Source organism: Protopterus annectens, chromosome 7.part1 (assembly GCF_019279795.1).
Source record: "Protopterus annectens isolate FY-2018-M chromosome 7.part1, PAN1.0, whole genome shotgun sequence".
NCBI classification, from domain to species: Eukaryota; Metazoa; Chordata; order Ceratodontiformes; family Protopteridae; genus Protopterus; species Protopterus annectens.
In genome coordinates, this window is record NC_056740.1 from 11,254,025 (window position 1) to 11,272,368 (window position 18,344).

General features: G+C 47.9%; 1 protein-coding gene across 1 annotated transcript in view; it reads right to left on the minus strand.

Annotated features, from left to right (window-relative positions):
* The window catches only part of NCKIPSD (NCK interacting protein with SH3 domain), a 1,945,114-nt gene that overhangs the window by 1,775,003 nt on the left and 151,767 nt on the right, over window positions 1-18,344 (minus strand). The gene's annotated exons all lie outside the window — the stretch shown is intronic.

The window sequence follows — 18,344 nt, forward strand, 5'->3', positions numbered from 1 at the left end:
AACGGACCACACTTGAGGAGTGCAGACACAGGCTGTCAGAGAAAAACTGAAGCTGGTTGCATTCTGGGGAGAAACTCTGCTTCTGGGACCAAAACTCCAACACCTAGACTCCTAGAAATGCTGGCTCCAGAAAAGACAAATTCCTCTAATGGCACCGTCCAGGGAGTCAAAATTAAGTGAAAACCCCAAGTGTGTCCGACCCTAAGAAGCCAGCACACCATTTCACTTTCTGAGAGACCTTGCCATCAAAGACAAAAGGAGTAGAAATGAGAAGAAGTAGTTATGTACTCACCATAACGTCTGATGTATGTAGTCCATCTCGCCTCACATTCTTACCAGTGGGTTCTTCTCTAGCTCGAAGTCTTTCTATTGGCTGGGCTAAGATGGTATCCCATGCTGCACTGCTCTATATCCTCAGATCTAGTTTGCTGCAGACACCAGCACTCATTCTCTATGCATAACACCCAAGGAAAGGAAGAACAAACCAAGAATTAAGGGAGCTCTGAAACCAGACCTAACCTCCAGATCCTCAAGGAAGGGGGAAGGAGGGGGGGTAAGTAAGAATGTGAGGCGAGATGGACTACATACATCGAACGTTATGGTGAATACATAACTTCTTGATGTTATGTAGTTCAATCTCGCCTACATTCTTACCTGTGGGACAGCGTCCCTAGCACCTAAATCCTGGGAGGCTCAGTGGAAAATACTCCTGAGCACTGTGGAACCAAAGGAAGACCTGCCCCTAGATACCACATCCAACTTGTAATGAGTAACAAACAAAGGTGTGAGGAGATGCCCAAGTCGCCGCAGCACAAATATCATCCATAGACAATCTAGCCTAATAGGCTGTAGATGTAGATACAGACCGAGTAGAGTGAGCCTTCACCGGGAACGGTAAATCTTTACCCCCTGATAAATAAATGAAAGAAATGCAACTGGAGATCCACCTGGACAGCATGACTTTGGAGACAGGAGACCCAATTCTGTTTTCCAAAAAGGAAACAAACAACTGATCAGATTTTCTGAGGTCTTTGGTTCTGTGCAGATAAAAACGTAATTGTCTGTGTACATCCAATTGATGAAATTTAAATTCTGCCTTGTTTGAGAACTGGGGAAAAAACACTGGCAACTCAACAGATTGATTAAGGTTACGGACTGACGTCACTTTGGGAAGAAAGGAAGGGTTGGGTCTGAGAGAAACCCTGTCCTTATGAAAAATCAAATAAGGGGGTTTGATTGATAAGGCTTGAAGCTCTGAAACGCATCTGGCTGATGTGATGGCTACTAAAATGACAGTCTTCCAAGTTAAGAATTTTAAATCACAAGTGCTGCAGGCTCAAAGGGGGATGAAGTAAGAGCCTGTAGAACAAAGTTTAAATCCCAAGGCATGACAGGTTCCAATACCGGAGGACGAAGTAACAGAGTGCCCTTCAGAAAAGCCTTACAGAGTCTATGAGCCATCAGACTAGGTTCGTTTGCGACATGAAAGGTAGAGATTGCTACCAATTGGACTTTAATGGTTGCGGCCGCTGAAACCTGGTTAAAAAGCATAGACAAGAACTCCAATACAGACGAAACTGGAGCCGTGTAAGGGTCAATCTTTTAGGTATGAGCCCAGATTGAAAACCACCAGGAAGATTTACTACAGTAAATGGAAGAGGAGTGCTTATGACAGGAAGATAAAATATGAACCACCTCCGGTGAGAAATAAAGCCTAACTAATGACGGAAGTGGAGTAGCCAGGCTGTCAACCGGAAGGTCCAAAGACAGGAATGGAGCTGCCCTGACATGTGTGTCAGTAAGTCTGGTTGTGGGTCCAGAATCCAAGGAGCATCCATGAAATAGGGATGGAGAAAAGGGAACCAAATTTGACGAGGCCAGCATGGAGCAATCAGAATCATTCTGCTTCCCAAGGCTTGCACATTCTGAATAACCTTTGACAGCAAGGGAACCGGAGGGAAGGCATATAGTAGACCGGAGGGCCAATCGTGGACTAGAACGTCCCTGGGTGCCTCCCTGAGGGGGGATCAACGTGAAGTAGCTGCTGCATTTGGTACTGATGGGGCTGGCAAACAGGTCGCAGCAAGGCTGACCCCACCTGGAGAAGATCTGTTCCACAACTTGACAGTTCAGGGACCACATCGCATCAGAATAGCTCTGCTTAGCCTGTCTGCGATCACACTGGACTTCCCTGGAATGTGCCTTGCCACCAGAAAGCGTTGGAAAGACACTGCCCACTGCCACACTCGCATGGCCTCTTTGCAAAGGGGATAGGACTTGGTTCTCCCCTGCTTGTTCAGATACCATACCACTGACATACTGTCTGAATGGATTGCAATAGCCCGAGAGGAAGAAAGCTCTGAAGTGCTTGCAATGCTAGTAGCACAGCTCTCATCTCCAGGACACTGATATGCAGATGCATCTCGTGCTCTTGCCACGTGCCTTGGACTGCCCTGCCTAGATAATGCCCCCCCCATCTGGGAGGCATTCGTGGTCACCGTGGCAAATCGGGGGCGCAGGAACGAAGGGCTTTCCTGCATTCAGGTTGTTGGTGCGAAGCCACCAACTGAGATCCTGTTTGCACCTGTACGCGAGTAGAATAGGGTAAGAAAGTGGAAGACGTTGGAAAGACCACTGGGCAAAAAGTAGCCATTGAAGGAGTCTCATATGTAGCCTTGCCAGAGGGACTAACAATCGTCGCAGCCACTGTCCCCAATAGTTGGAGGACCCATCTTGCCTTTGCTCTTCTCAGGATGAGCAAGGCATGAACTTGTTGCTGTAGGACTCTGATTCTTTCCTGTGTTAGAAACACCCGCATGAGGATGGTAAAAGTGGCACGCTGTGAGGTCAACAAGGCAGATTTTTTCCAGTTCAATGTGATGCCCAGCTGTTGACATAGGTTTATAGTAGCGTCCCTGGTCTGAATTAGTAGATGCCTAAGAAGCCAGTCGTCCAGGTATGGAAACACTTGGAATCCCTGACATCTTAAGTGAGCAGTCACCACTGCCATGCATTTGGTAAACACCCTGGGGGCTGGGTGAGACCAAAGGGCAGGGCTCAAAACTGAAAGTGACTGGCTCCCAGCCGGAAGCGTAGGTGACTTCTGGATGCCCTGTCCATCTTGATATGGTAGTAAGCATCCTTGAGGTCGATGGAGCACATCCACACTTCTTTTCCCAACAATGGGAGAATAGACTGCAATGTGACCATTCGGAACTTGGACTTTTGTACGTGGGTGTTCAATTGGCTGAGATCTAATATGGGTCTCGGGTCCCCTGTTCTTTTCGGCACCAAAAAGAATCTTGAGTTTAAGTCCCTAATCCGATCTGGTGTGAGGGGACATGTTGGATGGCTCCTTTTTCTAGCAGCTTTGAAACTTCTGAAGCTGCGTAATCCCTTTGACTGGGTGAAACTTCTGGGATTTTTTTGATTGGAGGGGGATCTGACGAGAAGGGGATGACATATCCTCCGGAAATTATTCGTAGAACCCATTGGTCTTGGGTGATGTCTTGCCAGGCCTCCAGGTATAACAAGATTCGACCCCCGACTGGCTCCGGAAACGCACAGTCGGGCCACCCATCAGGAGCAGCGGTAGGGAGAACCACGGTCTCCCGAGTTGTGGGGGCCTCCTCTCCCTCTAGGGTGGCATCTCTCTGAATAACTACCCACTCCTCTGCCTCTGGAGGGGGGCTCACCTTGTGCACCGGGAAAAAAAACTTTTGCCACCCCTCTGGGCCTTGGGATAAGGCCTAGAGAGAAGGGAAAAATGGACTCCTAGAGCAGACAGAGTTTTTCCCTCCTGCTCGCACCTGGTGAGGGTGTCTTTCACCTTAGTCGTGAACAAAGAGGAACCATCGAAAGGGGCATTGGTGAATGAAGACTTGAAGGCCTCTGCCAAATGACAAAGGCTCATCCTAGCCTATCTCCTAAGAGCAACTCCTGAACTTGCTGCCCTACTCGCTCCCTTGGCTGCATATGAGATCAGTTTCATGGAGGAGTTAACAATGGAATTGAGGGTAGACAGCTGAGCGTTAACCGTCTGGGTCACCGCCTCAGAAACGTTATCCATGAGAGTATCTCCAAGCTCCTTAAGGAGATATCACTGGAGCCATGTAAAGTGAGATAAATAATTCAATGACCGTAAGGTAAAGGTCGCTGAAGAAAAGGTAAGCTTCCCGTACTGGTCCATGGTCCTAGACTCCTTGTTAGGAGGATGGACGGTGGAAGACGTCTCTGATAATTCCTTCTGAGTGGCACTGCCACCACCATGACATCAACAGGGACTCCATTGGACAGAAAATCCTTACCAGGAGGAGCAGACAAAACTTTATTGGATCTCCTGGGGACTGGTTCCACAGAGTCAGGGGTCTCCCACACCCTTCGACAGATGAAATCCAGAAGTTCGAAGGGTGGAGATACCCAGGAGGTGGAGGGCTGAGCACCAAAGGCCTTCAGGAAGACATACTCCTCCTCGGAGGGGGCTTTGGATGGCCAGTCACCTCTTTGCTTCAAAATCTCTAGGATGTCAGAGAAAGAAACATCCTCAGAGGATGACTTGGGGGACCCCTCTGATTCCTCGAGGTCGGTGTCTGATGTGAGAGACTCATCCTGGGAATATATGTGCTTCCTCTTGCACATCTTCTTTCTGGGTGGCTCCTCAGGCAAGGACTCTGAGGGGCCCTCAGAAATGTGGGGACCACTCATGGGGGTACCCTGAAGCCTTGGGGCTTTGCTGTCTAGAGATAGATGGCGATCAGAGACCTGCACCGGTGTAGTAGGGGACAGAGTGACAGACCCGCATGATGCTGCTGACAACCTGGCCAGAGCACTCCGCATGGCCTCAAAGGCCGGTCCCCCTGAGTCCAAGAAGAAACCAGCCTCCGAAACCACAACAGAAGTCAAACTTCCCCGTGCCAAAGCACCAAGAGGGAGACTAGGAACCGATAGGTGTCCCGAAGCCTCTCCCTCGGGTCTGGCCGAAGAATCCTGCTTCCTGAATCCCGTGGACGTCGGCACCAACAAAGCCAGGAGGGGCTGTTGGAACCAACCTAGGGACATCACATGGAGCCGAGCACTCCAGCTCCGAAAGCTGAGATACGCTCGGAGGAGGAAGTATCGAAGCAGGTTGAAGGATGGGCTCCAGAACAGACTGGGTCGGAGCTGAGAACAATTTTGCCAAAACCAGTGACTGAAGGAGTGTCTGCACCACTCTATCGACGTCCACATCTGATAAGGTCCTGGAGGATTTAGAGGATAGAGAGGAAGACAGAGACCTCCTCTCCGAAGGGGACCTGCGAGGAGGTGATGCTGGCCTAATGCTAGGCGATCGGCTCCGAATAGGTTCCAAAATTACCGGAGCCGATGCCGGTTCCATAACCGCAGACATTTCTGCGGCCCTGAGGACAATGGAGCCGAGGATGTTGAAGCAGACTTTACTATTTTCGCTGGTGGCTCCAAAGAGACTGATGGAGCCGGAGATCTCTTTTTAGATTTCTAAGATTTTGTCTTGGAGCTGGAAGCAGTTTCCAGACCCTCCTCGAAGAAGGGTTTCAGAAGTTCCTTCAAAATCAACTTATTCTTCCTTTCCTGAAGAACTCTCGGACTAAACGCATGACAGAAACTGCACGACTCCTGGAGATGGATTGCTCCCAGACAATACACACAGACAGAATGTCCATCAGTAATGGACATTTTATAGCTGCACCTAGAGCATTTCTTGAAGACCGTGGGCTTGTGCTCCTTAGAATCTTTGGACATAGTTAGCTACCACAAAGCACCAAAGACAACAATGACTGACAACAGTACCAACAGTAAACAGTCACAAGGCGGGAAAAACACTACCACAAATGAGAACCCAAGATCTCTAACTAAAACGATCCTTAGGCACAACACAGGAGGGGAAGACTAAAATAAGAAGTTATGTACTCACCATAACGTTCCATCTGAGTAGGTATCTTCATTTGTCTGCAACCTTCGGGATACGGATCCGATCTCGGATCCGAGCCGGCAACTTTTACCACAGCATAGATCCGAGCTCCTAGCTCCTCCCTTTACCCATAATCCCCTGCCAACCCTGACTGACCTCAGATCAAGTTTGCCCGATATAACCATTGTTATTGTGCCCCAGAAGGGGCTTATCCAAGACAGATCCTATAGGTCAGGGGGAAGGAGGGATGGTTGCAGACAAATGAAGATACCTACTCAGATGGAACGTTATGGTGAGTACATAACTTCTTAATCTGAAGTAGGAACTTCATTTGTCAGCAACCTTTGGGACAGAGTCCCCAGCTACCTGAATTCTGGGTGGCCTTTATGGAAGAATATTCCGGAGCACTGCAGAGCCAAAGGATGCCCTACCTCTGGAAACAACATCCAGTTTGTAATGGCTGATAAAGGTATGAGATGAGGCCCAAGCGGCTGCGGAACAAATATCAACTAAGGGAACCCTAGATTTAAAAGCCGCCAAAGTAGCGACGGCCCTAGTAGAATGAGCTTGGACTCCCTGAGGTGCAGGCCTTCCCGAACTCTGATACGCTAAGAGGATACAACTAGCTATCCACCGTGATATAACTTTAGAAATTGACTTGCCTAAACTTGTTTTGGCAAAGGAGACAAACAACTGGTCAGATTGCCTATGACCAGCAGTTCGATGAATATAAAAGCGTAATTGTCTGTGCACATCCAAGGAATGCAGTTTGAACTCTCCTTTGTTCTGGTAATTGGGAAAGAACACGGGAAGATTAATAGATTGATTAATATTAGCTTCCGAGGATACCTTAGGCAGAAAGGACGGATTGATCCTGAGGTAAACTCTATCTTGATGGAAGGCTAAATACGGTGGTTTAACACACAGTGCCTGAAGTTCAGAGACCCTTTTAGCTTAAGCAGTGGCCACCAAGAAGGCAGTCTTCCAAGAGAGGTATTTAAGATCAATCGTAGCCGCCGGCTCAAAAGGGGGGCTAGTCAAGGCTTGGAGAACCAAAGACAAATCCCATGGGGGTACTACCTCCCTGACTGGAGGTCTGTGAAGGAAGGTACCCTTGAGGAAAGCTTTACAAAGCTTGGAAGTAATTAGAGGGCCCGATTCATGCCCTACATGATAATGCGAAAATCGCTGCTAGTTGTACCTTGACTGTAGAGCAGCTAGCCCCTTGATGAAAAAGGGTAGTTAAAAAATCCAAAACCGATGTAAGAGGCGCCGTGAAAGGATCCAAGTGATGGTGCTCCGCCCAGATGGAGAAACGTTTCCACTTACTTCAATAGACTCTTCTGGTGGAAGGTTTATGTGCTGCTACTAGGATGGCTTTGACTGGTGAGGAGATTCCTGGAGTCCTTTTCAGGAGTGGAACTGGAGCAACCAAGCAGTCAGCTTGAGGTTGACCAGATTGGGGGCCGGAAGACCCAGAGGGTGAGTAATGAGATCCGGGAGTGGATCCAGAATCCATGGTGGATGAATCAGGTGAGACCACAGGTATGGGAACCATGTTTGACGAGGCCAGAATGGGGCAATGAGGATCATTTTGCTCCCCAGCCGACTGGCTTTCTGTAAGAGTTTTAGCATCATGGGCAATGGAGGGTAAGCGTAAAGGAGACCAGGAGGCCAAGCATGTACTAGAGAGTCTCTCGGGGACTCCCCCTGAGGGGGGATTAGAGCGAAGTAACTGTTGCATTTGGTATTTGAAGGAGAGGCAAAAAGATCGCAACAGGGTTGCCCCCATTGGGCAAATATTTGTTTCGCTACTAAAGGATTGAGAGACCATTTGTACAGAGTCAGAATCGAACGACTGAGCCCGTCTGCTAGGATGTTGGACCGTCCCGGAATGTGCATTGCAATGAGAAAGCGGTTGGTGGATATCGCCCATTCCCACACTCTCATGGCCTCGCGACAAAGAAGATAAGACCTGGTTTCCCCTGTTTGTTGATGTACCAGACAACTGACATGTTGTCCGTTTGTACTGCAATCGTCCCAATCGGAAGAAGGCTGTGAAGTGCCTGCAACGTCAAAAGCACTGCCCTCATCTCTAGGACATTGATATGCAAAGAGGTCTCCGTGTCGTTCCACGTGCCTTGGACCGTTCTGCCTGAATAGTGCTCCCCCCACCCCAAGCGAGAGGCATCCGTGGTCACTGTGGCGACGGGGGAAGGCATCGAGAATGGTCGTCCCGTGTGGAGACTCTGGGACTGGAGCCACCACATGAGCGACCCTCTGCAAGCCCTGCTTAGGGGAATAGGATGGGACAGGGGGTTGCGAGACAGGGACCATTGTACCTGAAGGGTCCACTAAAGGACCCTCATATTTAGACGGGCTAGGGGCAGCTGAGGAATAGCTGCTGCCATGGACCCTAGAGCCCTCAGGATCAATTCCGCCGGTGGAGCAGGAAGTCTGAGAATGGCCTGGACATGCAACCTCAGGTTCTGAAGCCGATCGGGAGTCAGGAAGGCAAGCATTATTCTGGAATCCAATCTCGCCCCTATGAAATCTATTACCTGTGTAGGGACCAGAGAGGATTTGGCCATGTTGATAGTCAACCCTAGACGTGGAGCAAGGTTGAGGAAATAATCCCTGCCTGAACAGAGCAGATGCCTTGTTGGGGCGATGAGGAGACAGTCGTCGAGGTACGGAAAGACCTGAATTCCCTGAAGCTTCAGGTGGGCCGCTATAACCGCCAAGACTTTGGTGAACACCCTGGGGGCTGAGGTGAGACCGAAGGGAAGGGCCCTGAGCTGAAAGTGACTGGCTCCCAGCCGGAAGCGGAGGAACCTCCTGGAGCGTCTGTCCACCAGAATGTGGTAGTACGCATACTTGAGGTCTATCGAGCACATCCAGTCGTTCTCCCATAATAGGGGGAGAACAGATTGTAGAGTGACCATTCGGAACTTTTCTTTGGGTACTGCCAGGTTCAGAAGAGAGAGAGATCGAGAATGGATCTCAAGTCCCCCGTCTTTTTTGGCACCAAAAAGAACCTGGAGTAATACCCCGATCCAAACTGATCTGGGGGGACAGGTTGGATGGCTCTTTTTGCAAAAGCTGCTGAATTTCTGTAGCAGCCGCCTCCCTTTGATTGGGTGGTACATCGGGGAGGCTTTTGGTTTTGAGGGTTACAATAAAGGGAATTTGGTAACCTCTGGATATGATACGAAGCACCCAGCGATCTGTTGTTATGGACTCCCACATTGCTAGGTGCTTCGAAAGACGCCCCCCGACTGCCTCCAGAGTGGAGCAGCCGGGCAACCCCTCAGGGGTTCTGCGTGGCCCTCTCAGAGAAAGGTTCTCTGGCCCCAAAATTTCTGGGACCCCCTCTGCCTCTTGGGCGGCGTCCTCTCGGTCCTCCTCTGCCACAAGAGGACTGGTTGTCCGGAGCAGACTGGGACTGATGCGATTTTCCGAACCACATCTTCTTCTGACCCTTTTGGTTCTTGGAAAATGATCTCTGGGGAGCAGAGAAGCAGACTCCAACGGCAGACAACGTCTTCCCATCTTTCTCGCTCTGGACTAAAGTGTCGTGAACGGTTTTGCCAAACGGTGCAGAACCATCAAAGGGGGCATTCGCAAATGACGCTGTAAAGGGTTCCAAGAAGTCACAATGTCGGAGCCAGGCCTGACGCCTAATTACCAGGCCGGCTCCACCAGCTCTAGCAGCTCCTTCATTGGCGTGAGACAAGAGCTGCACAGAGGTGTTGGAAACTGAACGTAGAGTAGACATTCGGGAGGAGTACAGTTGCTTGTCTCCTTCCGACATGGACTCTGGGAGGGATGCAGCGTATTCTTTTATTAGATCTCGCTGCATCCGGATGACGTGCACCATATAGTGCAGCGCTCTCATGGAGAAGGTTGCTGAACTAAAGACCCGCTTCCCCAGGCGGTCCATCGCTCGAGAGTCCTTACTCGGCGGGTTGACCGCAGAGCTCTCCTGAGCAAACTCTCTCATGGTGGCCGCCGCCACCAACATGGCATCCACGGGGGGATCTCTGCTCCAGTGGGTTCTTTCAGCAGGGGGACTCAGGATTCTATCCGGGTGCTTGGGGACTGGCTCTACAGTGTCCGGCTCCTTCCAAGCCGTGGTGGAAATAAGGTCCACCACGGGGTCGGGGGGAGGGGACATCCAAGAGGTAGATGGCCCTGCTTCGAACGCCTCTAGGAATACGGACTCATCGGAGGAAGCCTTGGGGGCAGACCACCCTCCCCTAATCCTGAGCATTTCCATGATGTCTCCAAAGGAGACATCCTCGGGGGTGACCTTGGGGAGCCTTCCCCTTCATCTAAGTCTGTATCTTCCATAAGGGACTCGGGTGAGTCCACGTGCCTCCTCTTACATTTGGCTTTGTGAGGGACCTCCTCGGGGGGGCTGTCCGAGGAAGACTCACCAGCAATATCACGTTCCAAAGGAGCACCCAGAGACGCTGGAGCAGCCTGTCCTGAAGGCCGGGTGATGGGAGCCGGGACCAGCTGAGAGGGAGTACAGGGGGGAGCCGAAGCCAGGACCGGAGGTCCGGGTGCACTCAACAGTACCCTCTCCACCACCGCGAAAGCCAAGGGGGAGCCACTCTCGATAGGCTCAGAGAGTCGGCTTCCACTCGGATCCGAAGCGGGGACCGGGACCCTCGGATCCAAAGGACCCGTGTGCTCCGACCGGGGCGGAGCCGAAGTCACACAAAGTCCCTCAGATCCGAAGCTCAGCCCACGACTCCGAGAGGTCGGATCCGAAAAACTCGAGGGACCAGTCGGAGCCGAAGTAACCAGTACTATAGGCTCCGAGCCACCCCCGGATCCAATGCGGCTCGGCTCCGAATGCTCCGAACCCGGGAAGCGGGACGGAGAAGGACCAATTAGAGCAAAAAATGGGGTCGAGCTCCCCCCCGGAGGGGGGGGGAGGCAAGAGCACTCCCATCGGCAGCTGGGCCTGGATGAACCTCCTCATCATCCGGTCCATGTCTGCATCTAACATACTGAAGGCCACCGAGGCAGACCTAGAGTGTCACCTCGATGACCTTCATGGGGACCGGGTCCCCTCCTCCCCAGGTCCCGGTGAAAAACAAGGGGACCGGAGCCGAGGAGGAGGTGATCCAGAAACCCTGGATGGAGAAGCCTGCGGGCGGGCCAAGGAAGAGACCACGGCCCGCCGCTTATGGTGCTTCGCCTTTGTTTTTCCGCCTCTCCTCCGGAGCCGAAACGGGAGGTTGAGTCCCGACCAGAGGGAGGGAAACAGTGGTGGCTACCACCAAGGGCTGGGTAGTGGCCACAGAAGAACCGGAGGCCGGAGCCGAGTCCGCGGACAAAAGGCCCGCCAGGATCAGCTTCGACCTCTGGTCCTTAAGTGCCCTGGGGTTGAACGTTGCGCAAATCGCGCATCCCGAAGAGAGGTGCTCAACCCTAAGGCACCTAACGCACCGGGTGTGGCCAACCACCAGTGAAAGCTTATGGCCACACTCGGTGTATTTTGAAAAGATGGCTTTAGGGGCCTCCGACATGTTGTACAGAAAACACTCACTAGGCCCTTACACACACCACAAACACACACTACGAACCAGCGAGGGTAGGGAGGAAACAATTCTACACAAAAGATATAAAAGAGGGAACCTGAACAGTCGTACACACTCACACAAGAGAAAGTAATAAAAAAGGCAAGTTGTTCTCACAAAATTCACTGAACTACCAGGAGCTCGAAATCCAGCTTGTAGGCTTGAAGCGCGGCAAACTAGATCTGAGGTCAGTCAGGGATGGCAGGGGATTATGGGTAAAGGGAGGAGCTAGGAGCTCGGATCTATGCTGTGGTAAAAGTTGCCGGATCGGATCCGTATCCCAAAGGTTGCTGACAAATGAAGTTCCTACTTCAGATCCTCTAATTTAAACGGTTTTAGGCCTGTAAAAAATAAAACACAACGACGCAAGGGACAGACTAGGTCCTCTAACTGAAACGGGCCTAGCCCGTTGGAACAGCTAGTGGGATACCACAGAAAAAACGATCAAACACAAAACCTTTTCACCATACAAGACCGGAACACACAATAGCTATTAAAATAGTTTTTTGTTTGCAACCAATTCTCTAACAATGAAGAAAAAAGGGTACTTAGCCACAGCCAAGAGAGAGACCACGCCCGAGCTACACGAGCGGCAAACGAGATCTGGGGATATAGAGCAGTGCAGCAGGGATACCATCATAGCCCAGCCAATAAAAAGACTTTGAGCTAGAAAAGTTTTGGCCAAGTTGGAGCCGACATTCGGCTCCGAACCCACGGGTAAGAATGTAGGCGAGATTGGACTACATAACATCTTAAAGTTATGCTACAGTCAAGAATCTAGTGCAAAGGGAGTTTGGGTTTGTAATCCTATCCGGCTAGGGAAACATACTGGTTACGCCCCTACACAAATTAAGTCAGGGCGGAATTGACCATTACTCCACGCCCAAAGAAAAGAGCACACAGTGAGGCCAGGTAGAAGAAGTTTGGATTCGAAGGAACTGCATTGGCTTAATTTCTTGAATCCGAAAGAGTCCAGATTCAAGAACTATGACACTAACCCACAGGAGTCTAAGCTCCAAAGAAAGTTTGTTAGAAACTGCACTGGTCCAACAACTGGGATCCAAGAATAGGTACCCTTTTAATATAGTTACTACAACCTACAAGGCTGGTAGAATTGGCAGTGATTTTGTCGAATCCAACGAATTGTTCAAATCTAAAGAACTACATCTACCAGCAAATTATCATGTCAGATCCTAAGCACAGTATGCAAGGGTCCATCATATTCTAGGCCTGGGAATCTCCAGAGAAGCTGTAGTCGATTGGATCCAATTTTCTTGGATCTGAAGGATCTCCAAACAATCTGAAGTGCTTAATTACAGCTAACCTATTGGATCCATGGGACACTGTGGATCCGTAGGAGGAGCAAGGGTCTTCGGATCAGACAGCAAGGATCCAGAGACCATAAGTTGGATCCAAGCAACCTCTAGGGCTCAAATGCACCCAACCTATCGGATCCATGGGACACTGTGGCTTTGAAGGAGATCCAAGTGTCATCGAATCTGAGAGCTAGGTTCCAGGTGTGATATGAATTATAGCCTGGTAACGCAGGGGTGCTCTCTGGAGCTTTGAACTAGGTCTCTGTCACTGTACAAATGTCGATGTTCTCCATTTTAAGGAGTGCCTCGAGTGAGTGCATTTTGAGGTTTAGACTTCTAGCATTGAGTACCATTACCTTCAGATTTTGCTTGCTTGTACCTGTTACAGTGGTGAATTTGTCATTTGAACCTTGCCTAAAAAAGGCACTATAGGGGTGGCAAGAGCCTTTGCCAGTATCCGGAATCCCAAGGGCGACAGGTGCAGGCCATCTCTGGCAAAGCATCGTGGTCTGTCGATCATGTCGTCCCAGGCAGACGACATACTGGATCCCCTTAGAATGACACCAGAAGTTTAGACAATTGTTGAAGTCAATCAATTTGTCCTTGGTATCATTCTGGGCGATGGCAGGATGCTACTCAGGGCTAGGGTCATACCTGCCTGGGCTACAAGATCAGAGAGCTCCTCCAGGTCTCTTTTCATGTAGTCCAGGGAGGTACGTCAGGTCATTCACACCATCATGGACAATGACAGTGTCATACTTGTACCTGTTGTGGAGTGACCTGAGTGCGTGCGTTATGTGGCGGATCCTAGCACCTGATAGGCAGCTGACAGTAACTTTCTCCTTGTTTAGCCTGGTGAGTGGGACATCAGTGTGCCTGACTATAGAGTCACCTATGACTAGAGTGTTGAATGCTATGCCTTATGGGCTGTGGTTGAGTGGCACACTGAGTTTGTGGGCTATGTGTCATTTGGGTTGTGTTGGGGGGGTGGTGTTTGCTTGCGTTTCTGCTTTGGAGGTCCCTGATGCTTGGGCAGGTTTTTATTGAGAGCCTCCGCGAATGTAGGTGTGTGTTTTGTGCTTCTACGTGTGTGTTTTGGTGGTGTAAGTTTTGATGGACTATGTGATGAGTGTGGTGTGGTGCAAGTGTTTACCTTCTCCTCTTGACTGTCTAGTCCAGTCTTGGGTGAAGAGAGCTTTGCTTCCAGTTTGGCTTTATAAGTGCATCTCTCACAGGTTGTAGTCTTGGATGGTAGGAGGAGAGGGTTGTCTGTGTACATGAGGCAATTGCTGCATTGCCCCAAGATGCCCAGATTCATCAGGTAGACAGGAGAAATCACGGGAGCTGACCCTTAGACATACATGGATAGGTGCTGATTTATTAAGTACTAAAACTGCTTTCATCTAGACAAGTGAGGAGAGTTGAGTGCTGTAGTAATTTGCAGCTTATTTAGTGCTTACAAGTTCTGAACAAGTGCTGAATTCAAATAAAAAGATTTGAGTGCTGATACTAGAAAATTGGCTAGTTCTAAGAAACAAAATTAAGCTGGAAGGCTTCCCTCCAACACAGAAAGGCTTGGGGGCTCAGAAGCCTACAGTCTAGACCACTTACAGGAAAGGCAGGAAACATGCTTAAAATTTTGTTTTTCTTTCCCAGATGCTCTCTTTGTACACAGTAGGAGTGCCTGAAATCAGAATATAATCTCACTGCACTCAACTGAGTGAGCATGAGATGGGCCCAGAAGGAGTATCCAAACACAATTTTACAAGAGGGGCGGGCAGTTTCAAAGCCACCAAGATTAACACCAAAACAAAACCAGGGAGAGTGCGTGGGGAACTAATTGAAAAAACAGTCTCAAAACTTCCAGTTCAGTTAATATTCAATGCAACACAAATAAATCAATTAAAATGATGTATTATTTGAAAACAGTGAAGATAAAAGGTACTTAAATTCTCTTATACGTCCAGTTGAATACAGCTAAATCTTAGCCGGCCAAAGCTCAGGTAGTTTCATATCACCTCCTCTTCGTTTTGACCCACAACTACTAAGTGTTTATGAGGATTCTAGCAAACTGCCTGGCCCCAGCAGTCGCTCAGTTAGACTGAAATCAGTATGGCTTTATTGGTAAGAGGGCCTCTGGCAATATACACAGGACACTTACAATCATGCAAGTTACAAACGCAGATGAGAAAGTGGCGTCTGTCATTTCCCTGGATGGGGAAAAGGCATTCAGCAGAGTACAAAGGCTGCATTTATTTCAAGTATTAACAGCTCTGGGATTTCTTCATTCAGTTATGTCATTGATACAAGCTATATATGAGGAACTGGAGGCACACATTACTATTTTTGGGAAATATCTAAAACATTACGCTTAAGAGGAACAAGACAAGGATGCCCCAAATTCCCATTTCTTTGCACACTATCTGGAGCCTTTAGCCACCAGAATCAGGCAGTCAGTACTTCAAGGACACTAATTGAGTGCCATGGAATTAAAGACAGTATTACATGCAGATGATATAACACTAACATTAAAGCACTCTAGAACAAACTTGAGGTGGGATTTTTGCATTCTTAGCAAGGTCAGGAAGTTATCAGGGAATAAAATAAACCAGGATAATATAACAGCAATAGTGATAAAACAGTGACAGGGATAAACATGACTTGTTTAGAAAATCTGATTGAGGAAGACCCATTCATGTGGGAAAGGGGGTATTAAAATGCTTAGGCATTTGGCCAAGGTCCATATGTGAGGATTCCATGAAATTTTCACATGAAAAATATTGGTCAAGATCCAACAGAAATGGTCACATTGAGGGTTTGATGTGAAGAGCCTATTCATGTGGTTCATTGCAAAAATTTACCTCACCTACTATATCACCACACTTCTTGACAGCTGAACTCCTGTTTTAATTTGACTTTGGTGGAAATTTATACCATTTATTTATTATTCATTTTTATTTATTGGTTATTGTACTTCTGTGCACAAAAAGTTTTTTGAATTAAAAGGTTCCACCCGAGAAGCAGATCTGAATAAGCAGGAGCAAAAGCGTTGCAGACAAGCTATATTTATTTGTTTTTAACAGAGACGTTTTAAGTGGGGTTGCTTTCTTTATTATTTAAATTCTCCTATTTACTTTAAAAAATGTACGGATAATCTGCTGTACACCAGCAAGAACATCATCTATTTTTTATATAAAAAAATACCAATCATGCGTAACCCAAATTACGAAGTCCCATCTGGCATTTGTTATAAGACCCATATCAGACCAGCATTTCAATTTTTCACACAGTCAGATTTTACTTCCTGATTTCCCACATACATTTTCTCTAGCCAATTACACAATGGATAGTGCACTGTGTGTTTCAGACAAGTTTGTTTCTTTCGGCTTTTCCCGGTTAGGGGTCGCCACAGCGGAACTCCGGTCTGCTAATGATTGGTAGTGGATTTTTACGTACCAGGTTACCAGCCCTGACATACAACCTTCAACGAAGGCACGCCCCATTCACGTATGCCTCCACACAGAAGACGCTCTAGCTGAGAATCGAACGGGACAACGTCTGCTATGAGGCGACAATGCTACCACAGCACCACCACCGCAGTCCTGTGTTTCAGACAAGTTAACCTATACAATTGATTAGATGGTCAATACCTAATGGTACACATTTATGTATCTATAAAAACCACCAAACAATGGACCCCAATTACTATATCCTCACAAGTGCACTAAAGTCTTGTAGCACACCAGTTATTCAAAGTTCTCTCATTCAAGTTCTACTACTGAATTTCCTGGCTTCAAACACTCCAATCACACAGAAGCTGGAAGCAAGATAACCAGTGGAATATTAAAATCACCTATATTCTAATATATAGTCTAAGAGATATTTAAGTTTTAACCAATCACACTTGTATGTTTACATTTTTATAGAATTAAATAGAACGTTGATTTTTTTTTTGTTTTTGAAATATGTATACATACAAAATTTATTTATAGTTTCTTTACAGAAGCACAGCGCTTACCTGCCGATTTATACAAGTTTCACCCAAAAAAGATTTGTTGTTTTGCTACTTAGAAGTGAAGCTATTTTTAACTGCAGCAAGACTTGCTGTTTTGGTCATAGCTCTCAAAGTACAGTTTTGTACCTACCATAAATGTAGATGTTCGAGGATCCCCATTGCTGCAGTCCTTACTATTGGGTATAGTCCGCGTCCAGTCGGCCCGAATACCAGAGTATAAGGCTGACGTCGGTCAGGGCGCATTAGACTGACGTCAGTACGTCAGGGTACTAATGCGCATGACCGACGTCATATCCTCAGTCTTTTCTTGCCCCAGATGTCAGAAGACCCTAAAAGACAAGGCCCAAAATACCTGCACCAAAAATATGTACAATATATACAAGAATATATACAAAAATATAAGCATGTAACCTCACCTACACAACCACCCCTAAACACAGAGGGAAGGAGGGAGGGATTGACTGCAGCAATGGGGATCCTCGAACATCTACATTTATGGTAGGTACAAAACTGTACTATGTTCTTCGCTCCCCATTGCTGCAGTCCTTACTATTGGGTAGAATCCCAAAGCAGAGGTAAGGGAGGCTGGCAAATCATAAAGAAGCAGGAGCTGACAACATGCCTTGCAAAACAGCTGTGGCAAAACCAGCCCTAGACTTAGAGTAGATAGGAAGGTGATAATGCTTAGAGAAAGTATGCACTGAACTCCAAGTAGCTGCTTCCAAAATATCCTTAGTTGCCACCCCTTAGAAATGCTGTTGAAGTGGCAGTAGCCCTAGTGGAATGAGGCCTAATCCCAGCTGGAATCTCCTTGCCATGATGGGAATAACAAAATGCAATGCAAAAGCCAATCCACCTAGAAATAGTTTGTTTTGACACAGGCTTGCCCTGTGAACTCAAAGCAAAAGAAACAAACAACTGCTGAGACTGCCTGAAATCCTTAGTCCTGCTTAAATAATAACGCAATTGCCTGTGTACATCTAAAGTGTGCAAAATCTTTTCCCCTTTATTTTGGGGGTCTGCATAAAAGTAGGCAAATGAATAGTTTGGTTTAAAGCCACACTAGAAACCACCTTAGGCATAAAGGAAGGATTAGTACGTAATGATACCCTATCCTTATGGAAAATCATGGTTCTACTGCCATAAGGGCCTGCAACTCAGACACCCTTCTTGCAGAAGTAATAGCCAACAGAAAAGCAGTCTTCCATGACAAGTATTTCAATTCAGCAGTAGCCGAGGCTCAAAAGGTTGTAGAGTAAGTTTTTCCAACACAAAATTGAGATCCCAAGCAGGAGTAGGAGCTCTACGTGGGGGTCTTATATTCTTTGCCCCTCTAAGAAACTGCTTGAACAAAGGATGCAAAACAATGGTGGGTCACAATCATAGTGAGCTGAAATTGCTGCAGCATGAATCTTAATGGAAGAGAAGGACAAACCTTTGTCCAATAACTCAGTAAGATATTGAAGAGCCACACTCAAATTAGGCTCAGAAAC